Raw genomic sequence first — 14,692 nt, 5'->3', positions numbered from 1 at the left:
ACAGCATACAGCCCTCAGATGTATCGTAAGATAAGTGTTAAACTCTAAACGTTACATCCATGTAACAGGCTTCACAGCATGCATGCATACATCCATACATCCCTCGGATGTATCCTAAGATAATACCATGGATGTATTAATAGAACACATGGTGAATTACAGCCTCCAATTTGGACTTGCATTCAGTGAGTCCAACTGAGTTCAGCTCGACTCGCTGTATAATGTTGGCAACCATGTCGGAGCTTTCTTTAAGTTGTTCACCAAACTCTCTCACTTTGTTGTCCAGGTTCCTTATGGTGGTTAAAATATCACCGAGGGAAGGCTCAGTCTCTGTCGCCAACTTTGATGTATCTGCGAGCAGCGCTCGCAGCATAGCTAGCTGTGGAAAGCTAACTTGTTTCCTGCGTTAGCATTCGGGCTAGCAGTCTTGAACGGAGGAAAGTCTTTACTGTTGACAGCCGACAATGTCTTTCTTGGTATCTTGGTCCTACCTTGTGTTATAACACCGTCGGTGAAGTGTAGTCAGCATATGTTTTAGTCAATGGCAGTATTTCAGTTCAAATTTGGGACCAAACGAACAGATCTTAATACCTTTTGTTTGCCCTGTTCGCCAGGTAGCTATACGGAAGTTAGAACAGGACTTGAATCGGTCACCTGAAAGCAGAGGCACTGTCTTCCCCCTACTGGCGTGGGGGTGTAACGGCTGGATTTGTACACTGTACACTTGTTAGAAGTGAAATGAAAGAAGTGAATTTTCTTAGTTGTGAAAATCGTTCTATTGATAGATTCTTGTTTTAAATATGTTCACCTAATACCGTTTAAAAAAGTAATCAAGCACAAAAGTATAGTTTTTAACAAAATTGTTATCAGCCAAAAAATGTATATATTCTCTTGGTATGTTGTTTATCTTACTATTTTTGAGTGAATCTAAATCTAAATCTAAATCGAAAAAACAACCAAACGCTTGGTTGGTTCCCTTAACGTTTAGGGAACGTTATAACCCTGAGGGAACGTTCCCTAAACGTTAGTTTTTGGTTTGGTTCGAACTAACCTTTAGGGTACCAGAAACAAACGTTCCCCAACGTTCCCTAAACGTTCTGTGTTACTGGGGTTGTGCCATAGATGTCCCTTCCTGCAGTGCACATTATGTGCTTATTAAAAACAATGTTAATTACGTTAGCGCCGAGATCAAAAGATGATGCGTTAAACCGATGTCATCTACTGATAAAAAACGTTAACGTTAGCCTATTGTGAATACTAAACAATTTTGTTATGCCAAATGCAGTTGCAAGTTTTATAAAACGGTTTTATGTGTGATTGCATTCTAACGTTACTAAACAAGCCAAAATATATAGTTCAACTTTTATTTTGCTTAAAGCTGGTTACACACATAGCCGACGGCCGACCGTTGACAGAAAAGCCAGTCGAAATGATCAGTCTCACCGTGTTGGTCCAAAAAGTGCCACAGAACACACCAAAGAGACAAGACGAGATGAGACGTAATACATCTCTATAACAGCAGGCGGCGCTAATCTGTATTGTTGCCCAGGAAATGAAAACCGGCAGCTGATTGGACGAACGCGTCACATGGGTTTGTTTTCTCCGGAAATTCAAAGCCAGACTGTCATGGCGGCTCGTTCAGAATACGATCTCATATTGTACTAAAACAGTTCACTGAAACGTGTTCCTGAAAACATTTGAAGAGAACTAGGCCATGCAGTTGCTGAATCTGTCTTCATTTCAGATCCACAAAGGTCAGTTTAAAAGATTTTACTCATTTTACCCATTTCCGTGTGAGTCCCGACTGCCCTTGTCAGGTAGGCCAAAATGAACGCCGACAGCCCCCCAAACTGACGACGGCATGGGACACACCGAACAGATTTGAGTCACTGACCTCGCCAGACTGTCCAACGGCCGATAATCTCCTTGGTGTGTCAGCACCTTTAGTTGTTGGCTCTAAATTCGTCTGTGTATTAGCTAGCCAGACTGCTCTATTAATAAAAAATAAATATAACTCACTAAATTACCAACTAAATTAGCGGCCTATCGATAGCCTAATGTTACACATGATACACTTTTGGCTACCACAAAATCACAATAGCTACTACAAAAGCACAAGTTGACATTACAGTGCCATGAATGTTACAATGTAGCTGGTAACGTCAGCTAATGAGCTAGCTAGCAAATAGGGATGAGCGAGTACAGCATTATCTGTATCTGTTAACCATATGAATTATCTGTATCTGTATCTGTACTCGGACTGGGCCGGAAGTGGACAGCATTTAAACCGGAAGTTGGTCGGGTTGTCTTGAAATGGGCGGGGCTTTAACCGGTATGTTATTTTAAGCATGCAATTGATATGGGTTGATCAGAAATTGTTATGTGAAGTAAAAAAACTGGTTAGAGCCAGCTGACGGTTTAAAAAAGAAAAGAAATCTCTGACAGGCAGCGACGCAACACAAGTCGGATTCTACCAAGCACCATGTCTGAACAAACCCCACGTTTACCAGAACTCTACTGGTTAATAAGTAAGTACTACAAACTGAAGTAAAAAACTAACCTGAAGCTAAAGAAACCCTAAACATTAACGGAAAAGACCCGCAAGCCTGAGGGAGAGACAGAGCGAGAGAGAGAGAGAGAGCTGTTCTCTTCTCAGTGTTCTGTGTGAGTGAGCAACACAATAAATCTGTATGTGTGTAGGGGAGGGGCGCTGTGACTACTAGCCTATCACAGAACGCAGACACAGTCAGCTACCCAATGAGGATTTTTATTCAATCCGAGCACAGATATTGACTCGTATTACTCGTATAATACTCGTACTCGGCAAAAGTGCTTTATCCGTACCGGATACTCGTTTCAGCCGAGTATCCGGCTCAACTCTACTAGCAAACTACAGTGTTAGCATTTACGTCATTCTTCTTACTCGTTTATATATTACATAAAATATCTGCATGCCTTTAATATTGACTTACCTTTGAAAATAATATGTAAAATGTAAAGGTATCTTCATGAATTAAGTCAATCCTTCTGTCATAAAAATGTCCTGCTGTCGATCCAATCTCCATCTTCACTGTCCAAAATGTTCAATTGGCATGAAGGTGCTACGCATGCACGTAGCACTAGTTTTTCTTTTCTGGTTTTAAAAGACGGTTGGCATCCACAAAGTTATATTGACACCAACTACTGGATTTTAACTAGCAGATTACAAAAAACGGTAACACTTTACGTGACAGTACCGACATAATCGTGACATGACACTGTCATGAATGTGTCATAAACCTTATAAACAAGTCATAAACCTTTATGACTTCTGTCATTAAGTGTCATTCGGTTTTTGTCATGACAAGTTGACATTGTTGGGCTTGTCTTGATTATGACAACTTGACATTAATCAAAGTGACATTACCAGAAGTTGTCTTGGTCATGACAACTTGACATTAACCAGGATGACATTACCAGAGGATGTCTTTGTCATGACAACTTGACATACAGAAAATCCACCTCTTTTTGTATTCATGACATGTTGACCTAATGATTATTATAATTAGATGTGCAAGGTTAGAGACCAATTCTAGCACTTGGTCAGCTAGATGTGTGACAGGATATTTCACAAAACTGGCTGTCATGACACTATTATGACAGTGTAACTAATACATATTTTTACCTCAAGTAAAGTGGTACCAATTGTATTTGTCATTAAGATATCATGGATAAGACTTGCTGTCATTACCACATTATGTTAGTGTAACTAATACATTCTTTGACCTCAAGTAAAGTGGTAACATTTTATTTGTCATTAAGATATCATGGATAAGACTTGCTGTCATGACACCATTATGACAATATAACGAAAACATTCTTTGACCTCAAGAAAAGTGGTACCATTTTGATTTGTCATTAAGATATTATGAAGGATAAGACTAGCTGTCATAACAACATTATGACAGTGTAACAAATACATTCTTTGACCTCAAGTAAAGTGGTACCATTCTGATTTGTCATTAAGATATCATGAAGGATAAGACATGTCTTAAGAAGTGACATCGCACACCAAATTACCTTTCTAAAACATTATGTGATGTAAAAATCTTTGTTGACAGTAGTGTTATGTAGTAGATACTAGTGTGAATTTGGACCAGAACCAGAAGAAAACTGGATTATTAAAAACCAGAGAATTGAACGTCAATAAAGAGACTAGAAAACCAGGATAAAGTTTGAGAAGTGTATTAATATACACAGAAATATGGCATACCTACAGATAAACTAACTGAAAAAATAAAGTGCGCACATAAAAGAAACACTTTTCAGTTCTATGAGCTCAATTGTTCTTTGATGACAACAGTTCAGAGATGTTCAACATTGGGGCCAATATGAGTTTGGTTTCCGTTTGTCCTTCCACCATGAAGAATGAATCAAGGGAAATCCGTCTAAGTTCAGAGTCTCGATCCTGTAGCTCGCCACCCAGCCCACTGAACTGGGAATCTCTAAACCCTGGAAGTCTCTGGGATCTGAAGAGTCGATGTGATTCAATATCCCTCTGTGGACTAGACCACCCCTGTGTGGCCTTTTCACCTCCTCCACCTGTAGATAAAGCCAAATAATTTCTCTCAATTACTATTCAGTAATAAAATTAATTGCTTAGGCTACAATGAAAATAAAATGAGATCATATTTCAGTTAACCCCTATTGAAATATCTAAACCTCTATTTAGTTTGTACAACCGTTCTTAAATTTCTTCTCTTAGGTATCAAAAGCACATTTATATTAATAGGCAACCTTTATATAAACAATACATTTCTAACTCAAGTTGTATGGAACCTTAGCAACATCCTTGCAGCAGATCAGTTAAAACTTTCCCGGATTTTTCCCCACTTTCATGAAAAACACTCCTGGTTTTCCTCAAAGGGCCCTTTATCTCATTGGTTGAAAGCAAGTCGAGCTCTGATTTAAGTTTAAGACGTTTCTCATACAAATCTGGCGTGGGAGACCTAGCATAATGTTCATCTAATTTTGAAATATCATTAGCGAGTGAGATTTATAAATGAGGTATATTTTTAAAATATAATTAAAAAACATTAATTTATGTGAATTGTATGTAAATAGTCTACTATATATTTGATCATAGACCAATTCAAATATCTGAATTAAATGTAAAAATAGAAGAAAATTAATTTGTCCATTTGTTTTTTGGGTAACACTTTACTTGACAGTACCGACATAATCATGACATGACACAACAATGCATTTCTAATTCAAGTTGTATGGAACCTTAGTAACATTAACACTATCCTAAATATAATTGCATAAATTGCATGTAAAAATCTCTCAAATTGTAATATTTTCCCATAACTTAAGCTACAGTGTTGTAATCTAGAGGCATTAAGACATGCGTGCTTATTTATCCCTCCCTTACGGTGGCCGACAGGGGCAAACGCCCTGCAACTTCAGGAAACACATGCAAATAGACAAAACACAAGCAAATTAAGAAAACAACTACATTAATTTGACAACACATGCGCAGCATTCAGCAAACGCGCTGCAAATACACACAACACAACCAAATATAAACAGTACGCGTTAAAAGCAAAAGAAAAGCAAACCCCAAAGAAGCGATGCAAAAGAAAAACAACTTCATTAATTTGACAACACACAACACACGCGGATTCCCAAACGCGAACAAATACACACAACACAAAGCCAAATACATAACGCGATGCGAATAAAAACGATGCAAAAGAAAAAAACACCAAACCCCCGAAAAAAATGCAAAAGAAAACCCGTGCATCCAGATATAACGGAAGTTCTCCAGGACTCTAGAGGGAACAGCTGATCAGCTGGATTTTCGCACCCTTTTCTGCTTTTTATTAGAGTCGGGTATGGCTGCATAGTAAAAGAGAACTCCTGTCTCATGTCCTTATTAATAACATAATATAATATTAGTAATATACAGTCTCTGCTCCCGTCTCAGCAGGGACGCTGGTGCCGTCGCTTTCAAAATAAAAGCTCGCGTTTGGTCGGCTCGTCTTCCTTTGGTGTTTTGGATGTTTTGAACTAAACAGTACGGCAATCATGCTAATGAATACAATAACGTTTTCAGGGATGTATTACTTACAACACAATGGAGCAAGCAAAGCAATTTTGTCTTTATGTGCAGGCGGGATTTAGGCTATTCAGTTTGATAAATCCCACGGTAAATGGCTGGTTTACTAAACAGGGGGGGACTATTTTAAATAGTCTATTTTTTGTATTTCAAGAGCGTATTGCTCCACAATATGAATACAGATTGGTCACTTATTTTGTTGTATAATCACAATATTACACTAGCAGTGGAACAGCTGATTTTTTGGGGGGGGCTGGGGGAAGAGCATAGCCTACTTAGTCTATGAGAGAGAGAGAAAGAGAGAGAGAGAGAGAGAGAGAGAGAGAGACGTTCAATCTCAGAACGGTGTGCAACGGTGAGATCATAGACTGTAAATATTTAGTCTATGTTTGAGATATGTTTTCTCTCGGTTGGTGGGTCAGGTCACAGCTGATAGGCCTACTCAATTAGCAGAGTCTGTAAACGTGTCCGTAAACTCGTGGTAATAAAACATTTAAAACTGTTACAGTGTTTAACGCTGACGTTTGTTTAAGCCACATATGAAGAGGGTTTAATTTCCAGGTCCGAAAGCGCATCACTGAAGTGTAGACCTCCTCAACTGTAATATTGTGATTATACAACAAAATAAGTGACCAATCTGTATTCATATTAGTGGAGCAATACGCTCTTGAAATACAAAAAATAGACTATTTAAAATAGTCCCCCCCTGTTTAGTAAACCAGCCAATTTACCGTGGGATTTATCAAACTGAATAGCCTAAATCCCGCCTGCAAATAAAGACAAAATTGCTTTGCTTGCTCCATTGTGTTGTAAGTAATACATCCCTGAAAAAGTTATTGTATTCATTAGCATGATTGCCGTACTGTTTAGTTCAAAAACATCCAAAAAAACCAAAGGAAGACGAGCGCCGACCAAACACGAGCTTTTATTTTGAAAGGTCGAGACACGGCACCAGCGTCCCTGCTGAGATGGGAGCAGAGACTGTATATTACTAATATTATATTATGTTATTAATAAGGACATGAGACAGGAGTTCTCTTTTACTATGCAGCCATACCCGACTCTAATAAAAAGGCAGAAAAGGGTCGAAAATCCAGCTGATCAGCTGTTCCCCTCAGAGGTCTGGAGAACTTCCGTTAGAAATCTGGATGCAGCGTTTTCTTTGCATTTGTTTTCGGGGTTTGTGTGCTTTCTTTTGCATCGTTTTTATTCCCATCACGTTTATGTATTTGGTTGTGTTGTGTATTTGCATCGCGTTTGCTGAATGCGCGCATGTGTTGTCAAATTAATGAAGTTGTTTTTCTTTTGCATACGCTTCTTTTTTCGGGGTTTGCTTTTCTTTTTGCATCGTTTTTTAAATGCAGCGCGTTTTATATTTGGTTGTGTTGTGTGTATTTGCAGCGCGTTTGCTGAATGCTGCGCATGTGTTGTCAAATTAATGTAGTTGTTTTCTTAATTTGCTTGTGTTTTGTCTATTTGCATGTGTTTCCTGAAGTTGCAGGGCGTTTGCCCCTGTCGGCCACCGTACTCCCTGCACCGGTAACAGTAGAAAGAATGCACAAAAAATTAGCCTCTTTAAGTTAGCTACTTCACCATAAACTCCAGTTAAACAATTAAACTCACAATTTGTACTAACATTCATTCAACAAAAAAACCACAGCTAGCAATAGTATTGAAAAGCAACATTACTTTCCATAACCAATAGATAGAATCATTAGCCTTTTTACAGGCAATATGCAGTAGCTAGTCTGCTAGCCTTTTGTGGCTAATTACCCTATTAGCATATGAATAATAAAAGGGATGTTAGAAGACGTAAATCTGATTGGTCAGCTCACGGACCAAAGTTCACCCATTGGCTTATTTACAAGCCCATCAGTGTTTTTCAAGCTTTAAAGTAAATAGGAGTAAATAAGAGGAGGCTGTTAATAACGACAGTTAGTGAAATAAATCAGTTCTACATACTAAATACTATCTAATACTGGCTATACCTTGTTGTAAATAGAGCGAAAGAGAGCTGTGCCTGAATCAACTATTGTCACGGAGTTATAGTGCTTGGGCGCCGCGTTGCATTCTGGGACATGGCGGCCATGTTGATGTAAACAAACAATGTAATACAGCAATTCGAACGAGGAGAAGAAGCAGAGTTGGGAGCAAGTTAAAATCCAGAAAAGGATGTGGAATTAACTGGGATACATTAAATAGGGAAGCCAGGGACCGGTATGTGGACAAAATCGGCACTATTGAAGGTTTGGATCCTTATGAACTCCCCAACAAAGATTGGAGCACCGACGAAGACTTGCTGCCGCAGTTTTGCATACGACATCTTCGCCTACCTTGTTTGTGGTGTGAGCGCCTACACTTCAGAACAGTTCCGAAGCTACAAATCATTGGAGTCACATGTACAGTTCACAAATGGATGGGTTCAGGAGCTGATCAGAAAGATCAGAAAGCCGGCAAACAGTGAGAACACCGTAATCCGGACAAAGGTAAGCTACACCGTAAGTGCTAACAACACATGTAATACTTTTAACTATGTGTTTCAAAGGTGTAGTTAGTAGCTGTCAACCCTCCCGTTTTCCAGGTTTCTCACGTGTTTGAGCTCCTGCTGTCTTCCCGTTTTAGTATTTTCCTGTAAAATATACAGTATTTGAATACTCTCATAACATTAACTTTAGCCCTTCCATCGGAACTGTCAGTCTCTTAACTTTTTTCCTGTTGCTACCCCTTGCCCTTCCAGCGAAACAGATGTTTTCAAAGTATTGTTTTGCTTAATTGAAAGCAACCTTAGCGTGATGTTGGCCTTTTTAAGATAACAGCGTGGTTGTTGTGAGACCACGATTTCACGCCAATCTGTAAGCAAAGTCACTTTAGATCTAACTTCACACAACTCGCTTAGTTAATGCAGCAGTTTTGTAGTACGAATTTTTGCTGTCAGCAGAGGGATAGCAACAGAAAGATGAAAGTTTAAATTGTCCCGTATTTTGGTTGCGTAAACCCTGGAAATGTCCCTTATTTTCAATGTTCAATGTTCACTTAAGCTACATAAATTAATATTCAGATGTTATACTTTGCTGTCGTATATATAAATGTCATTTATATGTCATGTATACACATTACTGAGGGGTTGAGGTTAATGTTTGGATTCCTGCATATAATGAAACATAATGAAGTGTTGTCCTTATCTGTCATTCTTAATGTAAAGTGTTACTTTATTATTACTGCTGTTTTTTCCAGTTTTAAGACAAATGAACACATGTGTAATGTATGTTCATTTATGTCTCCTCAGGTCTTGCACTCTCAACGCATCAATGAGACTCCTCTGAAGCCATGGGTCATCATTGCCAACGATGGCCAGGTTTGCTGTGCACACTGTACACGCATGACTGGCATTGCAGAGTCATGTACACATGTTGGGGCTCTACTATTTAAGAATGAGGCAGCAGTCCGCATCCGTGGAAAAAAGACCGTGACAGATGTGCCTGCTTACTGGAAAATACCATCTGAAATTGACAAAGTCCACGGAGAGGTCGCCCACAAGATGGACTTTATTTCTGCTAAAGCTGAGGATTGCTCTGGACAGAGTCATCGATGATAACAGTCCCATGCCTGGCCTACGGACGCGAGCCAGCAGACACACGCCCCAAGCCACATTGGACGACTTGTCGTCACTGCTCCCTGTTCTCCATAAACATAGGACAGTTTATATGTCGACAATGGACACCTACTATCACGACTATGCTGACCCTGTCCAGCCAGCTGTGATGCCAAAACCCCTGCAAGACCATCTGCGTGACCCACAGTTTGATCATGCTCCACTATCTGTCCTTCTCCAGCACTGTGAGAAAGTGAAAGACATTTCAGCTGTGACAAAGGAACAAGCGGACATCATCAGCACACACACTGTAGTATATAGGGCCGCGCACTGATACACTCAAGGTTAAGGAGCCGTGCACAGGGATACGGTGCCTTAGAATAGTTGGGAATACGATGTGAGATGTAGCTACGCATGATAGTTGTATGGTTTGTGTTCCATGTGGTTATAAGTGTAAAATAAACTTCCACTGAGGAATCTACATCTGCTCACTATCATGGCTATTACAACGAAATACTACACACACAAAGCAGCAGCATAAGTCATCTGCCTGGTATGGAGTACGGGCAGGGAGACTAACCGCCTCAGCTATGCATCCAGTTGTTGTTTGCAACATTGAGAAGCCGGCTGTGTCGACGGTGAGAAAATTGTGCTACCCAACAGCACTGTTAACTACACAAGACACAAGATGGGGAATTGAGCATGAGGAGACTGCAAGGAGTGCTTATCAGGCCAAACAAGCACCACACCACACTGACCTGAAAATTGAGCTGTCTGGATTCTGCATCAACCCTGGGTTTCCACAAGTAGGCGCTTCACCCGATGGATTACTTCACTGTATCTGCTGTGGGAAAGGCTGCCTGGAAATAAAGTGTCCAGCAAAACACAAGAATACCACTGTCCAGGAGGCTTGTGATGGTGACAGGGACTTCTGTCTCCAACTTGTGGACAACACATTTAAACTTAAACAAGGCCACAGATACTACAAACAGGTGCAGACACAGATCTTTGTGACTGAGTCCAAATACTGTGACTTTGTAGCAGAGGTGTATAGTCCAGGTGCCAGAAAGTAAAAATCCTGCCATGTTTTTGGATCTGCCTCTACATCTAGAACAGGTGTTTTCACTAACGAGCTCATCTACCTGGTAGAGGAGCTGGTTTAGTGATGGTTGGGACAGCTGCTGGACAGGATTTCTACTTTCTGGCACCTGGACTATACACCTCTGATTTGTAGTGTGGACACAGAAAGATATCGTTGTTGTCCGAGTCATACCAGATGTCAGGTTCTGGGAGTCATGTCTGCAGAAGGCACAGGAATTTTTCCTAAAGGTTTCCCTCCCTGAGCTCATTTGCCGCCACTACACACAAGAGGCCTCCACACCGCAGTCCTCGAGAGTTATGGCTGTAAAATCTTGTAACACTGTAACAGTCCCACAAGTAAGAGGTCAAAAGAGAGCGAGGAAGAGGACCACAGAAAATAAGGAGAATATGTGGTGCGTGTGTCAAGGGCCTGAGGAACTGGATGACATGGTTGCGTGTGACAACAAGAACTGTGCAACACAGTGGTTCCACCTTTCCTGTGTTGGACTTGATGGAACCACTGCAGCAGGTGACTCCTGGTTTTGTGATGCATGTCTGTAGTCACACAGCTGTCCAAAGACATATATTGTATATTATATATACATATAGTGTATAGATTTTTATTTGTATCCGTTATTGCATTGTTATTGTTTACTATATTTATAATTTGCACTACCTCATTTTCTTTGTGTCCATTGTTATTTTATAGATACCTATTTATAGGATTGAAAAAATTTATAAGAAATGTATATTTATTATTACATAAGAAATTGCACTACCTCCATTTTTATTTGTATCCGTTATTGCATTATTGTTTACTATATTTATAATTTGCACTACTTCCATGTTCTTCGTGTCCATTGTTATTTTATAGATTACCTAGTTATAGTATTGAAAGAATTTATAAATTTTTTTTATTTATTGTTATATAAGAAAGTGCACTCCATTTTCTATGTGTTCCCTTTTTTATTTGTAACCTTTTACCTTGAAGTATTCCAACTGCACTGCACCGTTCTGTGTTCTCAGGTTGCACTACTTGCAAATAAACACTGAAAAACATCTGATTGTGTGACACTTCTTGCTTTTGCACAATTTACTGTTACAGTTTGTCCAGAATCCCACAGTTATCAGTTATGTGCTTATCACTGACGCGCCCCCCCCATCCCTTCGAAATGAACGAAATTGAGCCCTGTGGTGTAATACTAATAAGGTACTTCATAGTTGTGTTGTGTTTGTAGTGGGAATATGACTGAGCTTGAGCTTTAAGATTTGATGGTCTCTGTATGAATATTTCGAAACAGTCCAGAATAACGGCAACACGCTTCCCAAAGGCCTCCACAAACTGATGGGGCATAGTTGCATGCAACGCATCTCGCCCTGGCCAGTTGATCAAAGGGCTGGTGTGCGCATGCAAAACATTTATGATGTTACTGAAGGTTTTGGAAACAGTTTTCTGTCTACACAAAAAAGGTGGGCAATGTGTTGTATTGGTAAATTTAGTCTAAGGTGCATGAGAGTCAGGAAAAGCATCTGAAAAGGTGACAGTACTTTACTACTCTGTGTCATGTACGGTCCAACACAGGCTAGAACACCCATGACAACTTCAAGGTGTGGAAGTCCAGTGTAGTACTTCACTTTGACGTTGTCATCCTTCAGGAAATGTTCATCCATTTTTCTCTGGCCAAGCTCACATTTCAGGGCCCTGTTCTCTTCCAGCAGCCGGTCGATTTCATCGCGCCGACGCTGACAGAAGTCACATTCTGTCAGCAGTCTCTGGTCAGCTCCATCCTCTACTGGTGCTGGTTTCTCCACTGTGGATCAGATAAGGAATTTGTTTAGATAAATCTGCCACATCCAGCTGCAACAGCAACAAAAACTATATAAGGTCTTGTATCTGCTGGCTCTATAAGGCTTACCTGGTGGAACAAGGTCATCAATAACTGTCTCATCCATCGCAGGTGTACTGTCAGTCCTTTGCCGTTTTATCGTTTCCTGTCTGTCATAGCGTGCAGTCTTTGTGGCCTTCATCTCAGTGTGGCCCAGGTTTAGTGATGGTGCCCAATCTGGATGCGAGTTGTACATTTCATTTGCTGGTTTTCCTGGTAACACAATCAAAATTATCATCCCATAGCAGAAGTGTTGAAAACATAGAACCATAATGTTGTTATGTTTGTGTTGTGTTTGTGTGCGCGCGCATTCATGTGTAACGTATGTTACAATGTAGCTATGTGGTGTCGCGGTTGAAGGAAAGAAACAATGTATAAAAAGAAAATCGTACACCATCTTTAACTTACCGGAATGAAAATGTAGGGAACAGACTCTCATCGACATCGGGATACTGTGGAAGGTTATGTTTGGTCGTCTTACAGCCGCGATCCCCGCGAGCCGACGACTCCTTGTTATCTCGGAAACTTGGTCTCCGTGGTTGCGCCTCCAAGCAGGAAAACGGTGGAAAGTTAAACCATTTTCGACCTTTATCCCATGGCGATTATGTATTGGCGCTATTACACCCCACAATACAGCAACGGTTTACCATGGTTGAAATAGTATAAGACACACAACTGAGACAGACGTTAACGTCTATATAAACAGTGCGCAGTAGATTGATTAGTGGTTAGCGGTAAAAGAGGCCATCAACATGGCGGCCACGCCAAGTAATGACGTCACGACGCCCAAGTCCTATAGGCACCAAAATGGTGAGTCACTCCTTAACACTAGAGTTTGCTAGCATCCATGTTAATCGGTGCTAATAGCGCTAAGCTAACGGGTTAGGTAAGGTGCTGTATTCATATGCTAATAGGGTAATTAGCCACAAAAGGCTAGCAGTCTAGCTACTGCATATTGCCTGTGAAAAGGCTAATGATTCTATCTATTGGTTATGGAAAGTAATGTTGCTTTTCAACACAATTGCTAGCTGTGGGTTTTTTGTTGAATGAATGGTAGTACAAATTGTGAGTTTAATTGTTTAACTGGAGTTTATGGTGAAGTAGCTAACTTAAAGAGGCATATTTTTAGTGCATTCTTTCTACTGTTACCGGTGCAGGGAGGGATAAATAAGCACGCATGTCTTAATGCCTCTAGATTAGGTAGCTTAAGTTATGGGAAAATCATACAATTTGAGAGATGTTTACATGCAATTTATGCAATTATATTTAGGATAGTGTTAAAGGGGTGATAGAATGATTATATAGGGTATTTCACACTGTTCCTTATGGTCTCCTAATGGGGTATGTAACATTGGTTGGGCTGAAAATGGCCTGGTTGATATTTTATTGGCCCTTATGCATCCCTGTGTTTTGGCCCTATTTGTAACAAGAGCTTTTCTTCCAAATATGGTATGGTCATGAATATTTAGATGAGCTGCGCGCTGATTGGTTGAGCGACTTGCCATACGCAAACATTAGAGACGCGCGCTGATTGGTTGAGCGAATCCCCAATACACATACATTAGAGAAGCGACAGAATCTCATATTCCAGACACTGCAATGTTTCATTACCAAATTCACTTCTGAGACTATTTTAAGCGAGAAATCAACTATATAAAGCTCGAAATATGGGCCGTTTTACAAAAATTGATGGCTAATTGCAAATTTGGTAAGACGTGTCGGACTTTAGGAGCTCTACACAGTCTGACGAGAAAGCGGCAGCCTGCTGGGCTCCATACCCAGGGAAAAGTCACCCTTCGCGGATACTGCACTATGGGGCTCCGCGGCCGGCTGCCGCCACTTATATAACATCATTCCCCAATGTCTTATAAAGCTAACCGTTGTGTCCGATTTGATTTTAAGGCATTTTTATGAACGCGAGGCGTCTTTGTAGGACGAGCAGCTGCTTGCTATATGTCCCATTCATTACAATGGGGAAATCCCGCAGCTAGCTAGCTACACTGTCGCCATAACTAAATTATATTTACAGTTTGA

General features: G+C 40.3%; 1 pseudogene; it reads right to left on the bottom strand.

Annotated features, from left to right (window-relative positions):
• Positions 1-11,871: 11,871 nt before the first annotated feature.
• LOC120548879 lies at positions 11,872-12,725 on the bottom strand (annotated as a pseudogene).
• Between the last annotated feature and the right edge of the window lie 1,967 nt (positions 12,726-14,692).

Source organism: Perca fluviatilis, chromosome 20 (genome assembly GCF_010015445.1).
Source record: "Perca fluviatilis chromosome 20, GENO_Pfluv_1.0, whole genome shotgun sequence".
In the NCBI taxonomy this organism is placed as follows: Eukaryota; Metazoa; Chordata; class Actinopteri; order Perciformes; family Percidae; genus Perca; species Perca fluviatilis.
This window is presented reverse-complemented; position numbering and strand designations above follow the sequence as displayed.